Genomic DNA, 27,015 nt, shown 5'->3' with positions numbered 1-27,015 from the left:
AATCTGTTTCTTTCCAGAGGTCGGGGGTCAGGTAGCTGAGGGTCTTCTAGATGACATCAAAGGTGGTTTCCGCGAAGTTGCCTAGGGTGGCAGTGCAGCCCCTAGCTGAAGTGTGGCAGTCATCCATACCAGCCATCATGAACAGTTTCTTGGGCAAGCCTGAGACGATGCCAGTGCCTCTGGGCACAGGAATGAGGTGGCTCAGCACAGAACCGCAGCGCCCTGTCACCTCGCAAGGGATGGTGTGGGGCTTCCCATTTTGTTCTCCCAGTAGCCTCAGCACACGGGGACAATGGAGAGCTTTGCCAGGATGCTGGCCCCGCGGGTGGCAGTGGCCACCTCCTTGGAACACTTAACACCCAGACCGAAGAGGCCACTGTAGTCTCCGACGGCAACAAACGCCTTGAACCTGGTGCGCTGTCTGGCGCGGGTCTGCTTCTGCACCTGCATAATCTTCAAAACCTCGTCCTTGAGAGAGGCCCCGAGGGAAAAGTCAATGATCTCAGATTCCTTAATGGGCAGGCAGAAGAGATAGATCTCCTCCAGGGATTAGATCTTCATGTCCTTCACCAGGCAGCCCAGCTTGGTGACGGGCATCCACTCCTATCCTTGGCTTTGCCTCCGTCCTGGCTCCGCCCCCGCCCCCCGCCCCCGCCCCCCACCCCGCCCCGGCCCAGACACCGCCACTGCCGTGACCTCGCCCGATACCACTGCCTAAACCTCCGCGGAAGCCACTGTGGGTCCCCATCCTAGGGCCTCTGGCCCTCTGCCTCCCCGCTCCAGATGCACTGGTGTTATGTGCCACTTGGTGTTTTCTTGGAAAAGAAGCTAAACTGAAAATTTCTAAGATAACGATCAATAAACTGATGTTACTATTCCCCTCCCCAACTCCCCAATCCCCACTTCTTTTAAGCAAAAATTGCCTCAGATAATGACTCAAAGGTAAAAGTGGAGAAAATAATTTGTCCAGGTGGCAGGTGTAACTTTATTTTCTTTCTAATCTTTCTTCCAATAATTCTATTGCTCTCTTCACATACAGTACATCAGTCTAAGGCAAGTTTCTACAAAGAACTTGTTCTCTGCTTTTAATGTCTTTTAAGACAATCATTAAAATTGTACACTCACCAACACATTTTCTATCTGATATTTTCTCTGCGTATTCAAAAACTTAAAAATTGTAAGCTTTCCTTGTAGGACTTTCTACTTAAATTATTAATCCAATTTAATTTAAATTTTCATAAGTTATTAAAGAAGATTGCATGTGAGTAGCCAATTTTCAGATTTGGCAAGTTCTAATTCAAGACAGTGTGAATGTGCAGCCTTTGGGTATTAAGTTTCCTTAAGTAAAGCATGAAATAATTTCTTTCATCCAAGATAAAATGTGGATGGCAGATGCTTTTCAAAGGGTTTAATTAATTATCTCAATTTTAGACCACCCAAGAGTTGGAAGTAAAGTTGGAATTGAATATATAGATACAGCTCAAAAGTAACATAAGGTCTGCTAGGCCTAACAATGTTCATCATTGAAGACATCAATAGGTAATTTGGTGTGTCTTTGAGAGCCATATATTCACCTACATTAGGAGGCGATCGTTATGAAATAAACTGTTATTTCTTGTGACACTGCCACTGTTATATTTTTCCAGGGTCAATGAGATAATTTTGTAAAATTAATTGACCATAAGATACTTGTTTTTCATTAAATAACATATCAAAGCAGCCATCATCCTGGCCTAAGGAATATTTTTTGAAAAGAAATAACAGAAAAGAAATCTTTGTAAACAGAAAACCCAAGGAAGACTAACAGAAGTTTCAGCAGAAGTTTCCATAAGTACGTATACGCCCAAATAGTGTTAAAAGTACTTCAGCCTTTAATTCCACTGTGTCACAACTACATACATACTCAATTAATACAAATGAGGGTGAAATGGCTTAATTAAATCATATGTGTGATGTCCCACAAAACAAATACTAACCCAAGAATGAAGTAGATTGGCGTTGAGCGGTGTTATTTGAGGGTCATATTAGGATCTCACGTTTTATCAAACATTTCTTCACCAAGTAGTTACATTGCCTAAAATTTTTACCGCTGGATGGATGAATGAAAAACATTCACCACTGAATATCCAAATGGGTAAATACACTTATTCATACCAGTGCTGTGCAGTAGAACAACACTATTGAGAGATATTCTTGAACAAAACTAGTCTAGCAGAGCACTGAGCAAACATTTCAGAAACGCAGCAAGTTATTTTAAAATTCATTTTAATATAAAAATACAGCAAAAAACAAACAAGCAAAAATAAAGCCAAAGGTAGCTATTATGTTTTTGAGCTCCTGATCCTTCAAGAGCTAAGTGAAAGCATACCAGAAATAAAGTTGTGTTTGAAAGACAAAAGTAACACCATGGATAGATAAGTGAGAGAGCAGGAAGTGGGACTTTCATTAGGAGTTATGGAGTGGTTCAACTGGACTTTAATAAATTCTGTTTGGCTGGTATGTGGCTGATGATGATGTAAGAATTGCTGTGGCCTGAAGTTACCATGTACGGTCAAGTGATAACAAGTTATGATAAAAGTTGGAGGGTGAGGACAAGAATTGACACAGAGAATAAAAAGGAAACAAAGGCGGAAGAGTGGGAGAAACTCTCTTGCTGGAGATGGTTATTAAGTTAGGTAGGTGGCCTCTGATGTCATGCCCTAAGATTTCTAAACGGTTCCTAGTGCCTTGCTAATGAGTGTGCTCAGCAGAGCAGCAGATTCAGCAGCATCAAGGGGACTGTTAGACATGCAGAATTGAAGGCAGTGCTTCAGACCTGCAGAATCAGAATCTGTATTTTAACAATGTTCCAAGTACTTCACGTGTGTTAGTTAATTTTGGAGAAGTATTCCTGTTTGCTCTCTAGACACAAAAGCCCAAACGATGTCTTGATAAGTGAAATTTAAACTCTAATAAAAACATTGTTCTTTGATATAATTTTGTTATTTTAATCTGAGACCAGGCAATAATGATACTTTGTTTTGCTCAATTAAATTCTAAAATATAGACTATCTGTTCATAGGGTGCATGCTGGCTACGTAACTGCTTCCCTGTGATTAGAAGGCAACAGAAAATATACTTTGCCTTTGGTCAGCCAAGTCATTGGAAATTGGGAGGCTGCCTATCTTCTCTTTTCCACATGATGTCATAGCAGCCACATGAAAAAGGAAAAACCAGGCCAAGCGTGGTGGTGTGCATCTGTAGTCTCAGCTACTCAAGAGGGTGAGCCAGCATCACTCGAACTCAGGAGTTTGAGACCAACCTGGGCAACACAGCAAGACCCAATCTTAAAAAAAAAAGAAGGAAAAGAAAAGCCAAAACAATGAGTTTTCAAATGTGTTCTACACAAATTATATACATATTTGAGAAATTCTCTGTGTCTGAATGCTTTTATGTACTCAAGAAATATAGCTATCACTCTTAAGAAAGGATACTAAATCAAGAAAATTCAAATGCCTTTCAAGCCACATAATGGTAAAGAATGAGTTCGCAGAAAAGGTTATCTCTTACAGAGTTCAACCCCAAATAAGAGACAGCCTTTTCTTAGCATGGTTAGTTAAACTCCCTATGATCTGACCACATATTTCAGTATGTGGTCATTGTAACTTTGGAATGCTTAAGAAAATTCCCGCTCAGATAACTCTCATTTCATCTGATCCCAGTTTTCCCACTCAAAGCCCAGACCACCCCAAAAATTAAAAAAACAGACAAAATTACTAGCAAGAACTATATAACTAAAGCTTGTATGCAAACCTGTGAAAAGTAGCTATTTTTATAATCATCTCCCCTTTAGAATACAAGTTTGAGGTCAAATTAGAAGTCTTAACATAATCCAATAATTTATTTGGAATTCCATAGTCACGAGACATGGTGCTGCTCCTATGCTGCATTATGACTCTCCAACAATCATAATATTTTCTAGATCTCAGTTTCTCTCTTTACATTAAGGAGATAAAAATACCAGTACCACCTTCCTCATAGTGTTATTGTAAATATAGGTGACAGTAAGCGGTAAAGAGCTTTGAGAGGTATCAAGTCCTATATTAATATAAAAGATTATTATTGGTAAATATGCTTTATTATTATTATTATTATTTTGAGATGGAATCTCACTCTGTTACCCAGGCTGGAGTGCAGTAGCACAATCTCAGCTCACTGCAACCTCCGCCTCCTGGCTTCAAGCAATTCTTCTGCCTCAGCCTCCCAAGTAGCTGGGAATACAGGCATGTGCCACCTCGTCTGGCTAATATTTGTCTTTTTAGTAAAGACGGGGTTTCAACACGTTGACCAGGCTGGTCTCGAAATTCTGGCCTCAGGTGATCCGCCTGCCTCGGCCTCCTAAAGTGCTAAGATTACAGGGTGTGAGCCACTGTGCCTGTCTGGTATGTTTTCTTAAAGACACTTTAGGATTTATAAAGTGGTATGTATTTTGGGTTTATGTAATAGCATGTAGTTTAGATGTCCAATTGCGCCATTGGTAACATTCATTTTCCAATAGATTTTTCTTCAAAAAGTTGAATATAGAAATTGACCATTTTAATGTAGAAAGAAATATTTTTACAGGACAACAACATAGATACACTTTTTCCTCACTCTATTTGGCCTTGAACAATTATTAAAAGGCACATAGATACAATTTTGAAAGAGTGAGGAAAGCAGACTCATAAATTAATTTGTTGATATTATTTTTAGTTTTCTTACTACTACATTTTGCGTATTTTACTCAATTTCATTTTCTCAATCAACTTCGTTATAACTGATTATACTTAATGGCCATTATGATTTTTGAAGAGAAATACAGATGATGAAGAGGAGCCAGCAGATGAAGATCAAGGGGAAGGGCATCAAGAGCAGAGAGAACAGCTAATCAAACAGCTTGCAGAACATCTGAGACACGAAGCCCGGTGTGATTGAGTGCATTGAGAGAGGGGTGGGTACAAGATGAGATCAGAGTGTGCGGTATGGACTCTGACAGGATGCTGTTGTGTTTTATAGGCCATAGCAATGAATCAGGAGATTAATGCAGATGTAATGGGAAGCAACTGGAGAATTCTAAGCAAGAGAAGGACATACTATATCTTATGTTTTAAAAGCTAGCTGCTGTGTGGAGAACATACTGTGGTGGGGGTGAGTGCAGGTGTGGAAGAAGAGACCAGATGAAGATGGTTGCAGTAATGCATGTGGGAGATAATAGCGGTTTCAGTGCGCAAAGCAGCAAAAGACATGGTGAGAGGTAATTGCACTTAAAGTCGATTTTGAAGTTAAGCCCCACAATGTTCACTTATCAGTGGGGGATCAGAGGAGAAAGAAGGGAATTAAGAAAGAAAGGTAGGTTTCAGACTGACCAATTGTTTTCTGCCATTAACTGAGTTAGGAAAAAATGAAGAAGGAACAGAGTGATGAAAGAAAAGGGGAAAAACCACGAAAATTAGAAAGTCATCTGACTTACCCAACCCTGTAATTTCTATTATTGCTTTTTATGTTTGGGATGCCCTCTCTTTCACAGACCCTTGGAAGAGAAACAAACAATATAAAAATATATAAGGTTTCTAGAACTCCTCTAGAATTTAAAGACAAAAGATTTTTCTGAGGGAAGAGAAAATAGGTCTCTCTGTGGCTGAGTGGGCTTTCAATCCTCTTGAAGAAGAAAGACATTGAATCTACTCTGTCTTCATATTCTAAGACTAGAATGTTAGTTCTCTTGGGAGCTCTTCATGCCACTGGACAAATGTTGTCCTCTGATTATGCCTCAGCTTGACTTGATTTTAAAAGATTTTGAGGGCATGATTAGGAGACTTAACTAAGTAAATTATAATATTATTTGTACGTTAAACATTGCCATGCATTTTTAAAATAAAACACTGGAGCTTACAAAAGCAGGCTCCTCAGGGACAGTCACAGTTTTGCCTTAGGAGTAATGGGGGCCACTAAAGAGTATTAAGCTGAGGAGTGAAAGAATCAGGTTGCCTTTTTAAAAGCTCCATTTGGCTGCAAGTTTGTTGCAGTCACGGGGATCCTGAAGTGGAGTTTAGCAAGACTGGAGAGAAAGGGGACGCCAATGTTAACTGTTATGCATACTGAGGAATGCCTACTGTGAATGAGATGTGGAAAGTGAACAGGTGCAAGAGATCTATGGTGCATGTTGATTAGTTGGATATGAAAGCCTACATAAGGGAAAGGAAGAAGTAAATATTAGCCTCAAGTTTTCTGTCTTTTGGCCCCTGGTGGACAGTGGTACTATTTGCTGAGATAAGAAACAATACATGCTACACAATTTAAAGGCGAGATTATGACTTCCCTGTTGGACATATTGGCTTTGAGATATCAGTGAGCCCTCCAAGGGGAAGGGACAGTGGGATCTACAGCTCTGGTGCTCAAGAGAAAGGTCTGGGCTGCAGATAGAAATGTGGAAATCATTAGTACAGTTGCAAATGAAACTATGTAGGTGAATGAGATGACTGAACGAGAGTCTCGTGGAGTGAGAAAAGACTATGGCCTATGGGAGATTCTGAAAACTACAAATATTCAAGAGACAGGAGGTGGAAACACAGATAGCATAGGGAAGAGGGGATAAAAGCCAGAACACAGGAGGCTGAAGAAGGAGAACACCTGGGGAAATAGAGAGTGGTCAACTGCACAAGCATTTTAGAGAAGCCAAAGACTGAAAATTGTTCACGGGATTTAGTAGAACAGAGGTATTTGGCAAAAATCAGTATGATGAGGACAGAAGCCAGATTGATTGGGTAGAGAAACAAAAGGAAAAAAGTAGAAATAGCAAATATCACTAAATCTTTGAAGAGATTTATCCAGAAAGGGTAAAAGACAGGAAGAAGAACCTGGTATCTATGGAGGAGATTTTTATTAATATTTATAAAGAAAAAACCCAGCATTTAAAAAATGCTAATATCAATGAATTTAGTAGGCAGGAACCTGTCGACAATTTGAGAAAGGGAAATACATCTAAGAAAAAATTTCCAAGTAGGTAGAAGAGATTGATATCCATGTACACAGTGAATGATCTTCCTTGAACAGGTTGAAAAACAACTTTTCCATTGTGATGAGAATAAATAAGAAAAAGATGAATTTGCATATTGGCAAGTTCATTGGTTCTCCTGAGAAGGAGAAGGCAATGCAATCTGGTGAGAATGGTGGGTAGAGTTGGCAGAGCAAAGACTGGATCAGAGTTGATTGTGGAAACAGATTTTTCAGTACAGCTCTGAGTAACTGGTCAAACCTGGAGACTTTTGGCTTATAGTAACACCCTTTCTAGGCTTAGGAGACTTCTCCCCAACAGCTCTCAGAAAGCCCAGAATAGTTTAACAGTTGGATTTATTCAAAATCTGGTTTTGACTGGTAAAATTCATGGGAGGAGGGGCCATCAGAAGAAAAGCAGGGCAAGAACCTTTAGGATATTGTCCAGACACTGTATGAAATCATGAATCATAAATTCTAAGAGAGAATAAAGTATGAAAGGAAAGGGAAGAAAATAAGTGAAAGGGATAATAGATGAGAAGAAAATGCAGAAACCAAAGGATTGGAGGTATCAGAGAGGGTAACAAACAAAGTGTGGTGATAAAGAGTTGGAAACATTGAAGATGGCGGTTAGAAAGTAGGTAGTTTGATTTTAAAATTTTAAAATAAAATTTTTCAATCTTAACGCATGAGCATGGGTGATGTCATGGGGAGTGGTGGTGAACCTCATTGAAATTGAGGAGGCCATTGAACTGAGACGTTAGAGTGTTGAATAGATTGCCCTTGTGAACACTGAACTAGAGCAGAGCTAGAGGCAAAAAGGAGACCTGAAAAACAGGAAATGAGAGGAATGAAGAAGCTGGTAAATGACAGCAGAGAGGACTGAGATACACGTGTGCTAAAACCATGACCATCAGTTTAGTTAGTATAAATGTTGTATCTGATGGATTTAGACCAATATTTGGGAGAGTCTGTGGTCTCATAATAATTTTTCTATTTGTTCTCCATTGTCTGAATCAATTGTTTAGACTTTATTTTATATTTAGTTATTTGTTTATTTTTGAGACAAAGTCTCATTCTGTTCAGAGGCTGGAGTGCAATGGCATGAGTCTGGCTCACTGCAACCTCTGCCTCCTGGGTTCAGGTGATTATCTTATCTCAGCCTCCTGAGTAGCTGAGAGTACAGGTGTGCTAATTTTTGTATTTTTTTGTAGAGATGGGGTTTCACCATGTTAGCCAGGATGATCTTGATCTCTTGACCTCATGATCCACCTGCCTCAGCCTCCCAAAGTGCTGGGATTACAGGCATGAGCCACTGTGCCTGGTCTATTTAGACTTTATTTTAAAGTGCTAAGTTTTTAAAAAATATGTTTACATTATCTCACCAGTTTTATTTCTGATCTGTTGTACACTAGTGAATAGGTCACTGAAGGCCAAAAAAGAAATTACCTCCTCTCTACTGTGATTGGCATTATGCAGGATTAAAATATAACAAGATACAGCTCAGCCTTTGAAATATTTGCAGTATAATAGAGTAGCTTATTTGATGATGATAAGGATAACATAACGTTATCACATGGGCACTACATGAGAGGGTTGACCTGTAAGGGTTCGGGAGAGCATGAGATAGGTGATCGAATTGTTTAGGAACTTAAGCACCACTTATGGAAAGAAAAAAGTATTCAAAACAGAAGAGGACTAAAAACTCTCTTCTGATGCTGTCTGGGACCTGCCTAACCTGTCCTATATCATGCTCTGAGCCAAAGCTTTAGAAAGTGCAGAAGAAAGTGTGGTTTAGAAAGTACAGATGAAGATGCATGCAGTGGCACTTCAGTAATCCCCTCCCGTCTACAAAGAAACCTCACAAGGGTTGCAGGAGCCAATGCAAATTTCCCATTTGTATGATTATGGCTGCTGCAAGAGGGGTACAATTCGGGAAACTCCTTGGTGGCTCTTGATATCCAGCTGAAATGGAATTTTTGACACTATTTTTGAAAGGGTCCAGCACTTACTCTACTACACAATGGGTTTCAGATTTTGAACCAGCAGTAGGACTCCTTAAGACCCAGGCTGAGGTTCTGAGAGAGTGTGCCCCTTCAACTGACGTGGAAGCTCCTGTAATTGCAAAACCCTGTGTGAGGCTGCTTGTAGAGCCCCAAGATAAATATGGTTCCATGACTGCTCCTCTAACGCATATTTCCAGCACCACATGGGTCACTTAATGGTCTGATCTGGGTCTGAACCAAATAGACCCAGACGTTGACTTGATCACAGTGAATTTTCCATATTTACACCAAAATATTCCAACATATTAGACCCAAAAAAGCCTTATTCAACACTGTGATGAGATTCCATATGGTGTCTAAAACAGATAAGAGTTGGTTTGAATCACATGCTACCAACTACCACCTATATAATACTGAGTAGTATACACCTAATTTCCTCATCTATGAAATGGGCATAACAGAATAACTGACTCATTAATAGCTGTGAGGATTGAATGAGGTGCTCTAAAGGGTTTTGCACATGACTTGCCCTACAGTAGGAAGGAACCTACACAATACCCATCATTACTTTGGAAGGACACATACCAAGTTGGAAAAAATAGGCTTGAAATCAGCCACATGGGTTCAAATCCAAGCACTACTGTGGCAGTAAGACATTTGGGTCTGTTTCTACCAAGGAGAAACAATAGTAGTCAAACTTATTCTATGGGTTGTACAATTATTGAATGAAATGAGAAGGCAACTGGCTTTTAGTAAGTACATAAGACAGAGTAACTAGTATTTATTTCAACGTGTCCTTCATTTACGTTGCATAACTCTGTGGATCGGTGTTATAAAGAGAGTGTCCTATCTGAGGCTATCTTCTTCACCTTTAATATAGGGAATGTGAGTCGATGATTTCTAAGGTAATTTACAACTTCCAAATCTTTACAAACACACTTAAAAAAAATTATTTTTTTAATTTTTTATTGGATTTTAGGTTTTGGGGTACATGAGCAGAGCATGTAAGACAGTTGCGTAGGAACACACATGGCAGTGTGCTTTTCTTTCCTTCTCCCCTTCACCCACATTTGGCATTTCTCCCCAGGCGATCCCTCCCCACCTCCCCCTCCCACTGGCCCTCCCCTTTTCCCCCCAATAGACCCCTGTGTTTAGTACTCCCCTTTCTGTGTCCATGTGTTCTCATTTTTCATCACCCACCTATGAGTGAGAATATGCGGTGTTTCATTTTCTGTTCTTGTGTCAGTTTGCTGAGGATGACGTTCTCCAGATTCATCCATGCTGAGGATGACGTTCTCCAGATTCATCCATGTCCCTACAAATGACACAAATTCATCATTTCTGATTGCTGCATAATATTCCATGGTGTATATGTGCCACATTTTTCCAATCCAGTCTATTATCAATGGGCATTTGGGTTGATTCCAGGTCTTTGCTATTGTAAACAGTGCTGCAATGAACATTCGTGTACATGTGTCCTTATAGTAGAACGATTTATAGTCTTTTGGATATATACCCAGTAATGGGATTGCTGGGTCAAATGGAATTTCTATTTCTAAGGCCTTGAGGAATCGCCACACTGTCTTCCACAATGGTTGAACTAATTTACACTCCCAACTTAAAAATTTTTAAGGAATCAGGTGAATTATAGAATCCAAGCATAACTGAAAAATACCATCTGACTGGCGGTTTTCTGGACATTCTACCTTACCTACAGTGGTAAATTAAAGGGTGGCTTTGATGGAGAAATATATTTCTTCTTTATCCCTGCTTAGTTAAAACCCCTTATTATTTTCCAGAGTTATTTCTACCCCTCCTTTCTCCAAAATGTAATAACTACTCAAAAGTTAATTCTGTTTTTGGTGTTACTAATGAACAATTTAGTTTGTTAGTTTTGAACTGCAATAAAGTCTCTGTAAACATAAAAATAAAATTTGAAAATGCATCATTGAAAATAATTGATTTTGTGCTTCAAAGCATGACAGTTCCACAAAGGAATATGATGATAATTTACTTTCTGTCACTTCCAAAGTTAACTGAAGGGAGAAAAAAAACCCACAAAAAACATGTTTCTGACAGGCAGACAAGCAAATCATAGACAAAACTGCAGGGCAGGGGGTAAAAAGAAAAAAGAAATCTTAAAAAAGCTGAGCTTCCAGTCATCTCCTACCAGTCTCTGTGAAGGATGACTTCAGTCCCTTTCTTAACTAATTCTGTCACTGTAAAATCCTACAGTCATTCTTCCACACATAAAGGACAAATAAGCTCAAGAGGAGGATCTAGATGCTTTCAGTTTTAACTATTCACCAATGGTGGAAAAGACAGAATGCCTAAGCCATGTCTTTGTGGCCAATAGGATAGCTGTGTATCTCTCACATGACTCACTGCCCCTGTCTTTCACATGGGCTGTAATTTAGTTCAATTCAGAACTGCAGATAGTACAGCTTCCACAGGAGCAAGGGATGTCTGAGCACAAGTGGCTGAGTTCTGAGTGACTTTATAAAGCACTTTCTACCTTCCTCCGGCATGAAAACAGGGATTCTGCACCTGCATCATGGACAGTCTGGCAAAAGCCTCTGCTCTGCCTCTGCGGACAAGGAACTAGAGCAAATGACCATTTTGAAATTGTAAGTATACATTTCTTGCCGTCAAGTGTACTGATTAAAAATAGTTTTATGTCAGAAACATCTAATATTTAAAGATTTCTTTGGGGTGCTCTTTTATGTGTATATTGAAGGGTATTCAGCTGGTAGGAAAATATTCCAGGGACAATTGTTGCACACCTTATTCTGTTAAGGATAAAGAATTAAAAATAAAAGTCAGGCATTCCAAAGAGTAGCTGTAGGAGGCTGGACGCCGGAACACGGGAACACTGCTCTAGTGTGCTGCTTTGTTCATAAGAAAAAAATGAAGGCACGCACATATGTACTTAGTTCACTTCTTTTTGCTCTTTATGTCTAATCAGATTTTCTCTGTCCCCCCAAAAATAAAAGACAAACTTTGCTGACTCCACTGACAAGGGCACCGTGGACTTTCCAGACATCTGACAGTTATTATAATTAGCTATGAAAGACTGCAAAGACACTTGGGGGCAAATAGCTCTTAAAATCTGAACAATGGCTTCAAGCCAGGGCTTTCTTTATACATTTTTTTAACCACCACTTTTATTTTATAATCAGAATAGAGACCGAACTGGTTTCCGTGTTGTAGTCCACAAAATGTGAAATGAAGTCCCAGCAGAAGTGAAGGCGCCTGAAAGTGGCCAGTGTAAAGAGAAAAGGAAAAGACAGCTTTCTGTCTTAGGATCTAGCCTTCCATGTATAAAGATTTTTTTTTTTTGAAATTCCTAATAGGGTGGAGTGAGGATGTGGGGGTGGGGAGGAAGCATGCAGAAGCTTCTTTATAGAAGAATGCTTGAAGAATAAAATAATTTGGCATTTCTTCTGACTAGCCAGCAAAAGATAGGATTAGCATCTAAGTTCCTTACATTCATAGTAAGGTTTTTCGATGGAGTTTCAAACAGAAGCAACATACAATGCAGTTTTTAATTTATAAAATAATTGGAAACAAATGAAGAGAATGTTCCTGTATTACTGCTTTCTTTTTATATTCAGCTAGAGTAATCTAGCAATGCATTATGCCTTTACTTCTAGAATCGTCCAAATCCTTAAAAAGTTATAAGCTAAGTCTTATAAGAAATTAAAAGGCAAATCACATCAATGAGATTCTGACTGATGAAGATTTTGAATGACAAAGCCTCCAACAAAAAGAGTTTGTGAAAAACATCATCCTCCTCATTTTTAAAAGAGAATATTAACTCCATCAATTATTGAAAGGAATTATTCAAAGGCTCCAGACATAACTAATTATGGCTTAAAGAGAGCTGCCAGAGCAGAGCCTGTGTTCTAATTATAAAAGTCCAAGACGTTCGGATTCATTTTCTTAAGGAGGACTTGAAAATACGTACAAATTTTCACATAATCTTATAAAAATACACCGTTTTTTTCTTTGTCTGCTCTCATGTTATCTACACCTCCCCCACCGCCGCCCACTGTGTGCTGAGACACCTGAAGGCTAGACATAATGATCAACAGAGCTCCAGCCTGTCTGGACTCCAGCCAGATTTTTTTCCCCTTCTACAATCAAGGAGCTTGCACGCAATGCATGCCGAGCCTATTCCTCTGCTATGTGCAGATCCGGGATGGAAGTCTTACACATACTGCGGAAAGATTAAAGACAACAATATCCCCTTTCTCTTACCCTAGACAGCCTCAATTTTTAACCCTTTCATTACCTTTGAAACCAAGACGTCTTCCCCATTCAAAGGCAGGTCTCAAGGGACTTTGCAACACTCCTGCAGCAGATCATACAGATGCACATGCCTCATTTGGTATAGAGATCTCATCTCAACAGATCCTATCAGAATGTTTTAGGACTAACAGTGTGCCAACTAAACATAACGTAATTTGTTTGTGTGGGGAATGCATTTTTGAATGAACTTAGGCTGCATGAAATCTGGAAAAAGTCAAAGGTCTGTCAAAAGATTCTTGCAGACCTTGCAGAAGGTTATATACCATTTCTGATAATGCTGTTCTTTAAGCCTCTCTCTCTCTCTCTCTCTCTCTCTCTCTCTCTCTCTCTCTCTCTCTCTCTCTCCCTCACACACACACACACACACACGCTCTCTCTTTTTCTCTCTGTAGCTCAAGATGCACACACTCAACCAGGCAATTATATCATATCACAGAGAAATCCAGGTTAGCTGGTGATGTCATCGTGTATAAAATTTCGCCTTTGCGGGCAACATTTTTAATCACCTAATCGCTAATGTCTGTTGGGTGTGTGCCCATAGGAAGTTCACGTGCTCGTGGGGTTAACCAACACCCACAGGAAAGGACTATTTTATTTGCAGCTATCTTTCTTTCGAAGATGTGTTTATGGGGCAGGATGGGTATGTTTATCAAGAAATATGTAGTCAGTCAGTTTCCTGGTTCTAGGAAGCCTTGTTAATATGCTGGCTGAACATTTGAAAGGTGGCTGAATTTCAATGATAAGAATAGGATGTAGAAATGGTGAGCATTTTGAAATCAAGTTGGATAAAAATGCTACACTACTGCTATTTATGATGATTAGGTGGGTTTTTTTTGCCACTTAATATTTGGTAACAATTAAATGCTTTTTACTTTTAATTTATTTCTTAAGAAAAGAATGATTTTACAGCATTGATTTAGATTTAGGAGTAATTCTCTCTTCTGTGCTTTTATAAGGGTATATCTCTGGATTAGATAAAAGTTGAATTAACTTTTGTGTGAGCTAGTACAGTGTTTGGATTTATTTTCAAGTCTGTTTTATGGGTCTTACACTGGATAGTTACTCACCAAACATGTCCTCCGATTTTTATTAATGTACACATTTAAGTACATTATTTTATTTCAAGTAAAGAAAGTTTAATACTTTTACCAAAACATATTGCTAGATTAGAGATGTATATATAGAACAATTCTGTATAATACTTCCCCTTAACTACCAAGTTTTGATATGTAATTTAAATTAATCTTCATTAGAATACAATGATGCTATACTTACAAGTTTATATATACCAAGTATCTGATATATAATTTCTGAAATTTTGGAATTTGCAGTTAATATTTCTTCATTCTTGCATACTAAGGAGCGATTAATCTGAAAGGGTTTTCAAAGCATATGTGTATAAACAGCACTCTGTATATGTCAGCAAATTCATAAGGTTCATTTTGCCAATGTAGTGTTTTAAAAGACATGAAAAATATTTTGTTCTTTTTTTGCTTACATGTTACCATTGTTAAGAAAAGTATATAGCTTTTGTTAAGAAAAGTACATATAACTGACACATTTTGTACTTAGAGAAAGCAAGCGACATAAGTTAGATGACATTCTATGGAGTAAGTCTCCATTATGAACTAATAAATAACTTCTTTAAGAAATTCTTGGCCTGACTCTACATAAACAGTTTTTCCAACATATAGCAGAAGATTGATTATTAATTATATCATTTCTTTACCAAAGATTAAACAAACACATATTTGTATTTAAATTTTACCTACTTTCAAAAAACAATACATGACATTGCCCATTGGGGATACAGGTTACTAAAAAGGCATCTTTCAAAGACAAGAAGATAATGGACTTGATTGAAATAGTTGAACTACGTAACGCCAATTCAAGAACAAATGGTTTTTCAGAGCATAACGGAGAAAGAACAATTTACTATAGTACAGTTTATTCTTCTTACACAATGGCAACGATTTATTTGAAATGACAGAACAAACATAGTAGATATATAAAACAGCAAATGGATATTTTATTTCAAGGATATGTCAAGACTCTTTTGTTTCATATATTAGAATATTCTTAATCGAATTATTTATCTGAAGATTTAGCTTAAATCCACATCCTTGTTTAGCATGTGTCGATAGTATGATCATGTATGTCTCTTACATGCATGTAGTATGTTTAGTGTATACATGATGTATTCGAGTATAGTCTTCTGACCCAAAATAATCGTTGTCACTTTATTAGAAGAGTTTTTGAAGACTATTAATATATTTTAGTATGAGAAAATTTAGATTGCGACCTCAACTAGCTATGTCTGTACTAACAGAAAGGCATTATCAGATACTGAACTAATTAATGTATTGTATTGATGTTATAACTACTGTAAATACCTCATGTCAAAAAATAGTATCACAAGATATGACTCTAATTTGACGAACAGCATAAAATGTTTTAAAACCATCTCTGTTTCTTACTACCATGAAAATGATTTCTAAAAGAAGACTCAACACGTATCATTTCTCCACATGAAAAGAGAATTTTTTCTTTTAACTTAGCCTTTAGGCATACGGCATGAAATTATTGTGAGTAGATGCCTGAGCACTGTGCAGAGAATGCACAAGAACCTCAAGTTGCCATGCGAAAAGAAGGGAAACTGGTTTGGCTGCTTCATGTCTCAAATTTTATTCTTGCAATCCTACATGAAGACAATACTCAAAATCAATTTGAGTGAAAACTATCAAAGTTATTTTCACAATTTTTACAAGATCCAGTGTCTTGTTGACACTCTATGAAGGAAAAGTGTTCTAAAAATGATTGAATGTTCTACTGAGTAAAACTCAGTCAAGCTCAGTGAGGCGCTGGGGTCAAATGGGCTCATGAATCACAGATAGGAAATGAACTGTGTATTGCATATTTGAAAGTTTAAAGAGAAACATTTGGGATATTTTACTGTAAACAGATTCTGGTTTGATATTTGGCATATCTTTCTAAACATCAAGCCTGCAGTTCAGCTGAAATAACTTTTTATATGTATAGCTAAGACCAGATGGCCACGTGCTCCTTTCTTATTTAGATGAGACTTTTCTTTTCAATAACATCTTTCTTCCTGACCTGCTTAAAAATTCCAGCGAATGAAATCAGCACAGGATTTTCAATTCTAATTGACCATGTGCAGAGGAAGGGCCAGTAGAGAAATCAGTGGAGGCATTGTGAGGCTCACTGCCTCAGTTTTGTCTTTGTGTTTTACCCTTACAAGCCAATCTAGATTAATCAAAAGCATTTAATTTTTATTAATATTAATATAGCTCTAAGATTAATCCTCAATGAAAATTATTTGAGTTGTTTTTTTCTATCATTTTATCACAAGCAATTTTTTAAAAGTTATTATTCGCTTACACAGTTTCAACTGTCTGGTAAGCACTTTATTGATTAAAAAATAAAATATTGGTTGAACTAAGATGAAAGAATGATTGTACTAAATTTTTCTTGTCAATTAAAAAAACATTATTTTTGAAAGATACATAGGCTTTTTAAATTTACCACGAAAATATTCACTATCTAAAATTCTTTGTTCGTTATGTGTATAGTCATTTTATAAAGAAAATGTCTTTATGTAAATTTTATTTGAACTTGGACCAGTAAAAAAATATCAAGAATAGAAGGTGATCTCCATATTCAGTATAGCTCAGGGAATTGCATATGTATTAAAAGTGGGCATTTAAGTTCTAGATTTTTTTTTTTCTTTTTGAGAAATTCTTACTCAAATATTTATCTTTTTAATTTATTTGTTACTGCAAAGAGTCCAATTCTTTTCAAAATCATTATTTATTCAAATGGTGAAAATGTTAGATGAATAAAAGTTATCTGGATATATTGACATTTGTATGCCTAATAAAGATAGGAAAAAACCATGAACAAAAGGTGCATATTTTAAAAATATATAATAGAGATAAGAAAAACTCCAAATTAATTATCAATGTTATTGAAAGGTATTGAAGTGAACTCACAGCAACACTCTATTTGATTTGGTGTTCTTTGCTCACTCTTCTTCAGGTACCTTATATCTTTAGCAAATTAATTAGTTGTCACAAAACATGTGATGCCTAACCATCAAAAGCCATGTTTTTTCAATTGTTTGAAAAATGCAAGTCTTATGAATGATAAGAACAATTAGAATTTTTTTAAACCATAATTTCAGAGAAAACTGAACTATATTTGTTCATGGGATTCACAAATATGAGGCATGTTCTAAGCCACCAATATACAAAGTCAATTCTTTATGAACATATAAAATTAAATATCTGAGATTACCTTTTTTATATATACTCGTGTGCATATATATATTCATTCTATATATAGGGAATAAGTTTTATATATATAGTGTGAGTCAATTTGTGCTTCCAAAATATGAGAATTTTCCAATATTTGATGATTTTCCCATCTATTTATGAATTATAAAATCCCATTAGGGAATTAAGGGCAGCGATTCAGCCAATTCTTGTTTTCCTGACCCAAATAAATACAATATTTTTAGAAACTGAAGAAATCAAACACTGTATAAACAAAAACCCCAAGCATAAAAGTATTAAATTATATATATTTCTAGCTTGGCTTTACTTTTAAAACTATATATTTTAATAGTGCTGAATCTAACTTTATAGATTGGAGGTGATGGATAATAGGGTCTTAGGAAAAAATAATAAAATTACATTGGTGTAATTTCAGAAGGCTGAAGCTAAGATGATATGAACAGAAGTTTAAATAAGGAATAGAACACTGAACTACTCCCATTTTCTCCTTTTTCCATGTTATTCTAGAAAAATAGGTTTTGATTATGCAAGAGTATAGACAATCACAAATATTACATAAAATAAGAAACTTTTTACTAGTCTTTGAAATAAGTTTTTGTACTTTTATTTGTGTGGGGCTATGGTTGAGATTTGCTGCTCTATTTATTTTCACCTATTCTGATTCTGTAGGTGAACAGAGCATTAAAAAATAGGGTCAGTTAGGGAAGATTTGCAATCGTGCAAAATGTCTGCCTCTTGCTATATCCTCTTTCCTGGTCTCTAAGACTGTGACAATCAGTTGGGGACAGGAATTCTTGAGAAACCCAGGCCTCTTTTAACTCTCCAGGGACACTATTTCTATCTGTTTTCATGCTCTTTCCAAAGGGTACTTCTTCAGACTATAGCACACTTTGAACTTCCACCCAGTTTGCCACGTTCCCAGTCATTTCTGCTTAGTTAGGACTTCACCCTTAATTGTGCTGTTTATGTTTCACACACAGAGCTGTCTTCTTAAATTTTTGTTTTAAAAATCTATACTTTTAAATATAAGGGAAACAGGGTTAACAGGGTAGACATGACATCAAAAGGATAAATGTAGGGACAGACGCAGATGTCTTTGGCATTCTGAAAATCTGCAGTGTTGTAGACAGAATAATATGATTACACTGAATTTGAGTGGGCAGCTCTCACTTCTGGTTCATGAAGTGTGCCCACTTCAGAGTGGAAGGCTTCTCTCAGCTAAAGCACTTGAAGTAGATGCTCGATTCATTCTTGCGGTTCATACTTGATTCGATATATTTCCTGTAGGGAAATTACTGTTTTAACTTAAAGGAACTAACTTCTCCTTTAACAATTGTTGGACTAGAAAAACAAAACACAAGTACGAAAAGAGGGGACTATGTAAATAAGAATAGCAGGGTATAAACTGTATCAAGGAATCTGAAATTAGGAGAATATGTCAAAAATTGATTACAGACATTTTTATTGTACCTATAAATTATCTAGAAACCCAAGAAAATACAACCACTATGTGATGGGAAAACAGAAGTAAAAATTCCTCGTAAGGTTTTAAGTATTAATTTAATTATATCGCTTTAAAAACATTCATAAAAGAGACATCATTCACTGATTTGTATAATTGTTTGATTGGCTTGTTACTGTTAGTTATCTATCAGGACATTATTCAAAATATATTGGGAGAAAATGAAACACTCAGTCACTACTGCGGTGATTATGAGCCACTTTACAAATTGCCTCTTGCCCTGAAAAGAGTTAACGATTTAAGCTGACAACAGTGACTATAAGGAAACTCATTCTTTGGTTAGTCTGAGGACAGAAAGGGGTTAATTTTTCAAATCTTTGTGAAGGGGGTGGTGGGGGGAAACTCTGGAAGATAAAAACCAAACCAAAGACTAAGCTGCTAGTGATTTGGTTGTATTTATGGATTATACTACATGTTGAAAAGAGGAAAATCAGAGCTGTAAGATGACGCTGCAGGGGTCGTCTGGACTTTTCACTGAGTCTAAAGTCTATTTAGTCAATGCTTATTAAGGCCTGGTTTTGACCTTTGCCCTTCTCACTCCTCCCTGTCCCAGGTGCAACATTTTTGCAAGTGCTCGGCCATTATTAGACACTATGTGCAAACTTTAAATTGTGGATGGAGAGTGTTGAATGTGGCAAATAATCCAGTAGTTATGATGCTCAAATTTTTATCAAAAAGTTTAAAAATAATAAAAGTTTTATTAAAAAAGTTTAAAACTCCGAAACTTAGATTCATTTCCTTTTAGAATTAATAAACAGTGCATATTGCTCTTCTTCAAGATATAACTAAGACTATTGAAGTGCAAGTTACATTTAAACCAGATTAGTATATTTGTTGTTAGAATGAATTGTTGTAAGAATATATCTAAAATAGTGATTTCTATTTAAGCTACTTTACTTTGAGGGGGACATAGAAAACTTTATATAATTATTTCCTCTACATTTTCACACATACACATTAACTAATAAATAATGCTCTTCTATTCCAGGTTTATTTTTGTTTAAAGGATTAATTTTACTTTTAAAAATTATAAACTAAGATATGAATACACAAACTAGTGTTTTTACTAAACAATTTTTACTAAAACATTTTATAAAATATATTTATGTATTTACATGGTGTTTGATAAATATGAATGAAAATCCATTTATACATATTAATAGATATTTCTAACAAACCATGTGTATTCCTCTAAAATCTAATATAGATAACCTGCATAAAACATATGAAATGACTCAATATTAACTATGTAAACATTAAAAGGGAAAATAAAGTTACCTAAGTATGAGACTACATTAAAAATATTTAGAATTTTATTTTATTTTTCTGCTAAATGCTTTGTTTAGCAAAGAATTTCCAAATTTTATAAATTCAAGTATTTTAAATACATGCTTTTGAATTGTGAAGACAATTAAATAATCTAACTTGAGGAAAGGTTGGTTTTAAAATTTCACTGGAGAAATAATACATAAACATTTCTTTTAGCTAGAATTTTAAAACATAGAACAAAACTTTATTTAATTTTTGAAATATTTTAAACTACATGGAAAAGTAAAAACAATATAATATACATGTCTATGTTTCTGCCACCAAGATTTATAATTTTTAATAATTTGCTATACTTACCACAAATTATTTTAAAAAGAACTATTTATATCCAGTTGAAGTCTCCCATCCTCATTTCATATCCCGATTTCCCTCTGGCTATGGAAGTAATCACCATATCACAGTTTTCAGCTTATCTTTCCTGTCTCTATTTTTACACTTTAATCATCTACTTATTAGAAACCATAAATATTTTATATTTGAGGTATCAAATATAAAATTCCTAACTAGTTTTTAAATTTGTCTTTAAGTTATTGACATGTTTTCAAATAAATATATTAATTGGAAACTGTGCTTATTAAGATATTTTTGGTTTAAAACCATTATGCTGACTAAAGATTTAAATTAAAAGATCTTTCCACCTGCTTCAACTAACTTTCATGGTTGCAGAAATTGAGATACTATGCCTCATGCTTTCCTTTATTCAGATTCTTTAGAATTAAACCTGTTACGTTGTAGCTATTTCTATGTTACATAAGGAATTGGTAATATGGTTACAATATTATTCTTCAACATGATTTCTGTTTCACCCATTTTATTGTTTTCAGAAAAAAGCATGTATTACAGATAGCTTCATGCACGGATATTAATTTTCATAGGCCACACTCTCATGTGATATTGTAAGGTACTTATTTTAAAATATTCTAACAATCCATAAAAAATGCCTTTGGTTTGCCGAGAAAAGATCACCAATATCATAGTTAAAGAAAGAGCATTGATAGTAGGTTTGCTTCTTGGAACTAGATTTTTCTTTACAAAGCGGCAAACACAACTTTGAAAAAGTGTACTGAAACCAAGATCCTTCTTTGAATAGAGTATTACTGCAGATTTACATGAACTATGTGGTAATGAATTGCCACACATACCTCTTAATGCTCTGCCTCTATCACAGCATCAGGGTAGAAATCTGCAGCAGCACCTTTCCTTTCATGTATGATCCTAAACATAATCTATAGACAAAACCTTCAGAGGCACAGAAAGGTGAGTTTAAATTATTTGCCTCCTATCAATAGTTCCCTTACCAATTAAATTACTTAGGTAGCAATATATCAAGAGATATCTATAGTCAATTTAAAACTTTAGCCAATATTGTAATGCCTAAAGGGAAAAGATATAAGCAACTATACTACCCTGGTGAGATCATTGATACTGCTCTCTACCTAAACTATCTTCAACTAACATTATGAACTACAAGTTATTTCAAAACTGGACAATTAGTATCCACTAGTAATATTTACTCCAGGCAATGTTTGGGCTAACATGGTCTAAAGATGAAGACAGGTGAATATGAAAGATTCCATTTTTTCTCAGGTTCAGAGAGAGTATATTATAACCCTCAATAAATGTGACTTGACTTTTTACACTACATATAGAAATGCTGATACAATGATTTCAATCAGACCATTTCTCAAAATAGCATACTATTACTATACAATAATATCTTTAAAATTCTTTATTCAGTTGAGTTTTGTATACCAAGTCAGTCATTTATTCAAAGACATCACATTTTTACTATAAAAGAAATTCAAGAATATGGAAAAGGCTTTTTCTTCATATTTGGCCAAAAGAACTTGAAATATATTTACTCAATATTTATTTTATGTTTTTTTCTTTTTCTGGGACATTTGTAATTTTATTAGACTTGAAAAGATAGCAATATTCTTTACTCCAGATAATTACACAGGCACTTTGGGTCTTTTTAAATTTTCTTCTCCACAACTCTGGTCAATTCATTAACTATCTTTCAGAATAACTATGTCTGTTTCTCATGGTAAAATAGCAAACAAGAAAAGCACTAGGTAAGGAGTCAGAAGATGTTATTCAATAGCTGGGTGGCTCTGTTTGGACCTCATTTTTCTTATCAGTAATCTAGAGATGTAGAGCTGGTGGATCTCCAAGGTCTTAGGATATATCTCTAAAAATGAGACCATTAGCTAATTGATAAATTCTGAGCTCTCAAAATAATCTCTATATTATACATATGCCAAGTGGTCCATCCTATTTAAAGTGTAGTCTCACTTACACTTATTCAAGGTTGTTTTCTTTTAGTACTTAATTTTCATATTTTAAACTAATTTGTATATGAACTCTGGTTCCTTCATGTGTCTTCTGAAAAGCATTCTTCACCAGAATCCACTGATTTCCTCTACGAAGTATCATGTAAAATCACATAGCTTAAAAGGATCTTATTCAATGCTAATAATGCATTTTACAGATAAGCCAAGTAAAGTCAGGAAACAGCATGGACACTTATTTGTAAAGATTCTTTTGGAGTAGAAATCATTCTCTGCAAATTCTGTAATAATATGGAACCATTGGGTAGCTCAGAAAAGAAGGGATTCACTGCAGGATAGATTTTAGCTATTATTACTGAAACCACATGATATGACTGCAGGGCTTTTCCAACTGCTGATTTAGACGTTAATGCTAAGTTACAAAATGGATGTCCTCAGAGTATTATCAAATTTATTACGTTTTAAGTTAGCACTACCATTACTTTTTATTATAGGAAAGTTTATCATTGAGGGACTTGCCAACACTTTTACCCTGAATTTTATCATTGCAAACTTAACTCAGATTTCTTATTTCTGAATAACTGACAATAAGTTATAAATTCTCTTGCCAATTCAGACTATGCTTTAGGCTTAAATTGGTTTAGGATGATGATGTACATATAATGAAATTTTATCAGGAAAAAACATAAGAGATTGAACTTATAGATTCAAATGTCAGAAGTAGCAATAATAATAAAAAATCAAATATCAAGAGTTCGGCATGAGTAATGGTAGTCCATGGAGAAACAAAATCACAAGTGAGTTAAAAAAGAAATGTGACATGAATTAAAAATATACTTAAAATATAAATAATTATAATGACAATATTTTTTCTACTGAAGTCTATACAAAAAATTTAATTTATTCATTTATGAAATTCTAATCAATAACTATTTAGATCATGCCATAGAGTAGACAATTAGAAACAAATATTAAAATCTATCTCTGGCTCTCTCTCTGATTTTCTTCATCCTTCCTTTTTAAAAAAATAGCAGTTTATACAACTGATATTTGGTTTTATAAGCCCAATCTTTAGGCAGCGGAAAAATGAAGAAAAGAGAACTTAGACATACAATAGCAGATCATATTAAATAACTATCAAAAGTAGTTTCTTAGTTGAAAATGTGGGATTAATTATGTAATAAAAATCATGTAGGATTTTAGTAATATTTACCTTTATTAGATTTGGATGTGGTTTGTCATTGCATTAAGCATTCATGTGTTTATACCACATGCACCTATTAATACTCAGGATATTATTAATAATCATATTTGGACTTGGTAGGAAAAAATTTAATTCTATAGCTTCTGTCAATGTTAGGTTGAGTTTAGGGATCTGAATTTCCCTTTCAACACTTTTTGAAATGGGATGTTAAAAAAAGGAAGAACTGGCCTAGGAGTTACTATCAGTGCCTAATTATTATCACAAAATAATACGTAACATTTTTATGGTTAACATATGGGTACCTTTTCTTTTAATTTAGGGTAGTGTATTTGGGAGAGTCAAATCTTAGCGTTCAAGAGTTTAGTGACCTAGTTTGTGAAATAATATAACATTATTTTCTAACAGAAGAGGGCCTTGGAGATTACAGGAAGACAATTAAACTGAGGCCTGTGAAGAGAAGCAAGTAATCTACATTCATATAGTATCTAGAGTGATAAAAGTATAATTCTTTCAATTTCTTAGACTTCCCCTTACAAATGACTGGGTCAAGGAAAACAGAATGCACAATGAACCCATTTGGTTAAAAACATTAGCTCTGATAGAAGTCCTGCTAAGGATAAAGCTGAGCGATTCATTTTAATAAGAAGCATCAGACCTCCCACAGACGGTTGTAACCCCTTTGTTATTCAGTTTTCTCATCTGTGAACATTAATAACAGCACATGCTCTATATATCTCATAATAATAGGAACATTTCTTAAGTGCTTATTACTACAAGGAAATCATAGAACTATTCATATTGCACGTAATTTTTATAAAATTTCCATGCGGCAAGTCTTCCATTATTATCCCATTTTGGAAATGAGGAAACTTGGAAACAGGATGGCCAAGTCATAAGCTCAAGATGCTATAATGTCTCTGCAGTAGGGCTAGGATTTGAACTCAGAGGCTAGAGGAACTTTTAACTCCTGTATCTAACTGTTTTGTTTCATGGCTTCCCACCATTTTTGTCTTAAAACATGGGATAATAGATGAGGGGAGGGGGAAACATCAAAGTAATAAAGCATTTCTCAAATGCAAGATCATATTAATCCTAGAAAGAATGTAGGCCCTATCTCACATTGTCATCGGTAATCAATACTTAGATGCACAGGTCAAACCTCTGTAACAAGTTCCATTACAAGGAAGATTTAAATAGAACATGTAGAAGCATAATGGAAAAGTCTATTTGCTTTACTTATTTATTTAAAATTCCTATATACTAAACTCTCTGAAAATTCACCATAATAAGATTTCACCTGTGTTGATAATACACTTTTCATTTCCACACCACTTATTTTTATAAAATATAAAAATTCCTATGGCTCATCAGTTTACCATTTTTATCTCCTTTACCTGTTCAGCATGTTAAATTCTGCTATTCCCTCTAAGTGGAACTAATCTTTCAAAAAATATACCAAAAAGGGCTGCAAATTTAAAAAGTAATCTCACAGTATTTTAGTAAATGTACTGAGCTTGTCTACAAGACAATTCACAGTAGCACAGAAATCCAGCCTGTAGTGGCTTCCAACCAAATGAATGTAGCCACCAATAATCCTTACAAAAGGATAAAACTGAGTTCAAGGGACAGTGTTATCAAACTATTACAATGTAGTCACTTTATAATCAGTCTCAAATGTTTATTGAATGTTAGCTCTGGAGAAGTCATTGGGTACCAACATAATTCATGTTCTCATGATTTAAAAAAGAAAATCTGTAGACGGTCTCAAACTTGGATTAGGGTTAATGGAGTCTGTCAAGAATTAAAAATATGTACTTAGAAATCTGAAAATCTCACACCTCTCAATTTTTTTTTTGGCATTTTCTACAATTTCCATAAACAACTAAATTTCAATTTAGTTAGACTTGGTTGGACTCATAAGTCCTTCTCTTCTCTCTTGTGACTCTTTAAGCATGAATCAACTGAAAGTTACTAGATGTGAAAGTGTGACTCAAATCAACTTCTCTCTTGGAGGAGAAATGTTAAGTCATTGCCCAAAAATTTTTTGGTTCCTAGCTTTCTAAAAAAAATTATAGTTCTTGATTTTGTGTCAGGTAGTGAAACTCACTACAGATACTCATTTATTCCATAAAAAACAGAAGAACACTTATTATTTGCTAGATCTGAAATTATTTATATATGTATGTGTGTGTGTATGTGTGTGTGTGTGTGTGTGTGTGTGTATATATATATATATATATATATATATATATATATATAGATTTCACTTGGAATATCTTCATTTTGAAGGCATCCACTATTTTAAAACATGTCTCATCTAAAACAGTGTGTTTATATGCAGTTTCAGCCTACAATGGTAGAACTTTTATTGAAGATCAAAGGCAACATAATAGTAGGGAACAGAAAGCAATTGTGGCAAAGTTCTCTAGAGTATTGCCCTAACTTCTAAGAAATTCTATGATAAATTTGAACTTATCTGCTGAAATCATGCTGACTCTCCTGAAGAAGTTCTATTATTTATCCCTGAAATACTAATCAGTGTTTCATATGTTATTGAGTAGTCACTGCAAAAGTCATTAAAGAAACACAGAAACTATTATCAGAAACAGTGCTGTTTATGCTTTCTGTTTGTTTATGTTTGGTTTTGAGACAGGGTCTGGCTCTGTCACCCAGGCTGGAGTGCAATGGCAAGATTATAGCTCACTGCAGACTGGAACTCCTGGCCTCAAGTGATCCTCCACCACGGCCTTCCAAAGTGCTGGGATTGTAGGCATGAGCCACTGCACCCAGGCTGAATGTCTTATATTTGACTACTCATTTATAATTTTTCATCAGTTGTTTTCTTCAGCTTCCATATTCATAAGTGATGTTTGAGTCACTAATTCAAACATTCATATATTTATTTATTTTTTTACTCTATAAGTAAAGAGTAGAGCTAATCTACTCCTTTGTCCTTGAGGAATAAGGCAAAAGAGGAGATGCTGACCAAATTTCCTAGTTAATTTTCAGGGTAGGAAGACAGAGACTG

The 27,015-nt window shown here is 35.4% G+C and overlaps 1 long non-coding RNA gene across 1 annotated transcript in view; it reads left to right on the top strand.

Moving 5' to 3' along the window:
• Positions 1–11,442: 11,442 nt before the first annotated feature.
• Positions 11,443–27,015, top strand: part of LOC118149544 (uncharacterized) — a 204,674-nt gene continuing 189,101 nt past the window's right edge. Inside the window, exon 1 of the long non-coding RNA XR_004737098.3 lies at positions 11,443–11,644. This is a non-coding gene — a long non-coding RNA (uncharacterized LOC118149544). The remainder of the gene's footprint in view (positions 11,645–27,015) is intronic.

This window comes from Callithrix jacchus, chromosome 19, assembly GCF_049354715.1.
Source record: "Callithrix jacchus isolate 240 chromosome 19, calJac240_pri, whole genome shotgun sequence".
NCBI lineage: Eukaryota > Metazoa > Chordata > Mammalia > Primates > Cebidae > Callithrix > Callithrix jacchus.
The sequence above is the reverse complement of the archived record's forward strand: the minus strand, read 5'-3'. Positions and strand labels throughout refer to the sequence as shown.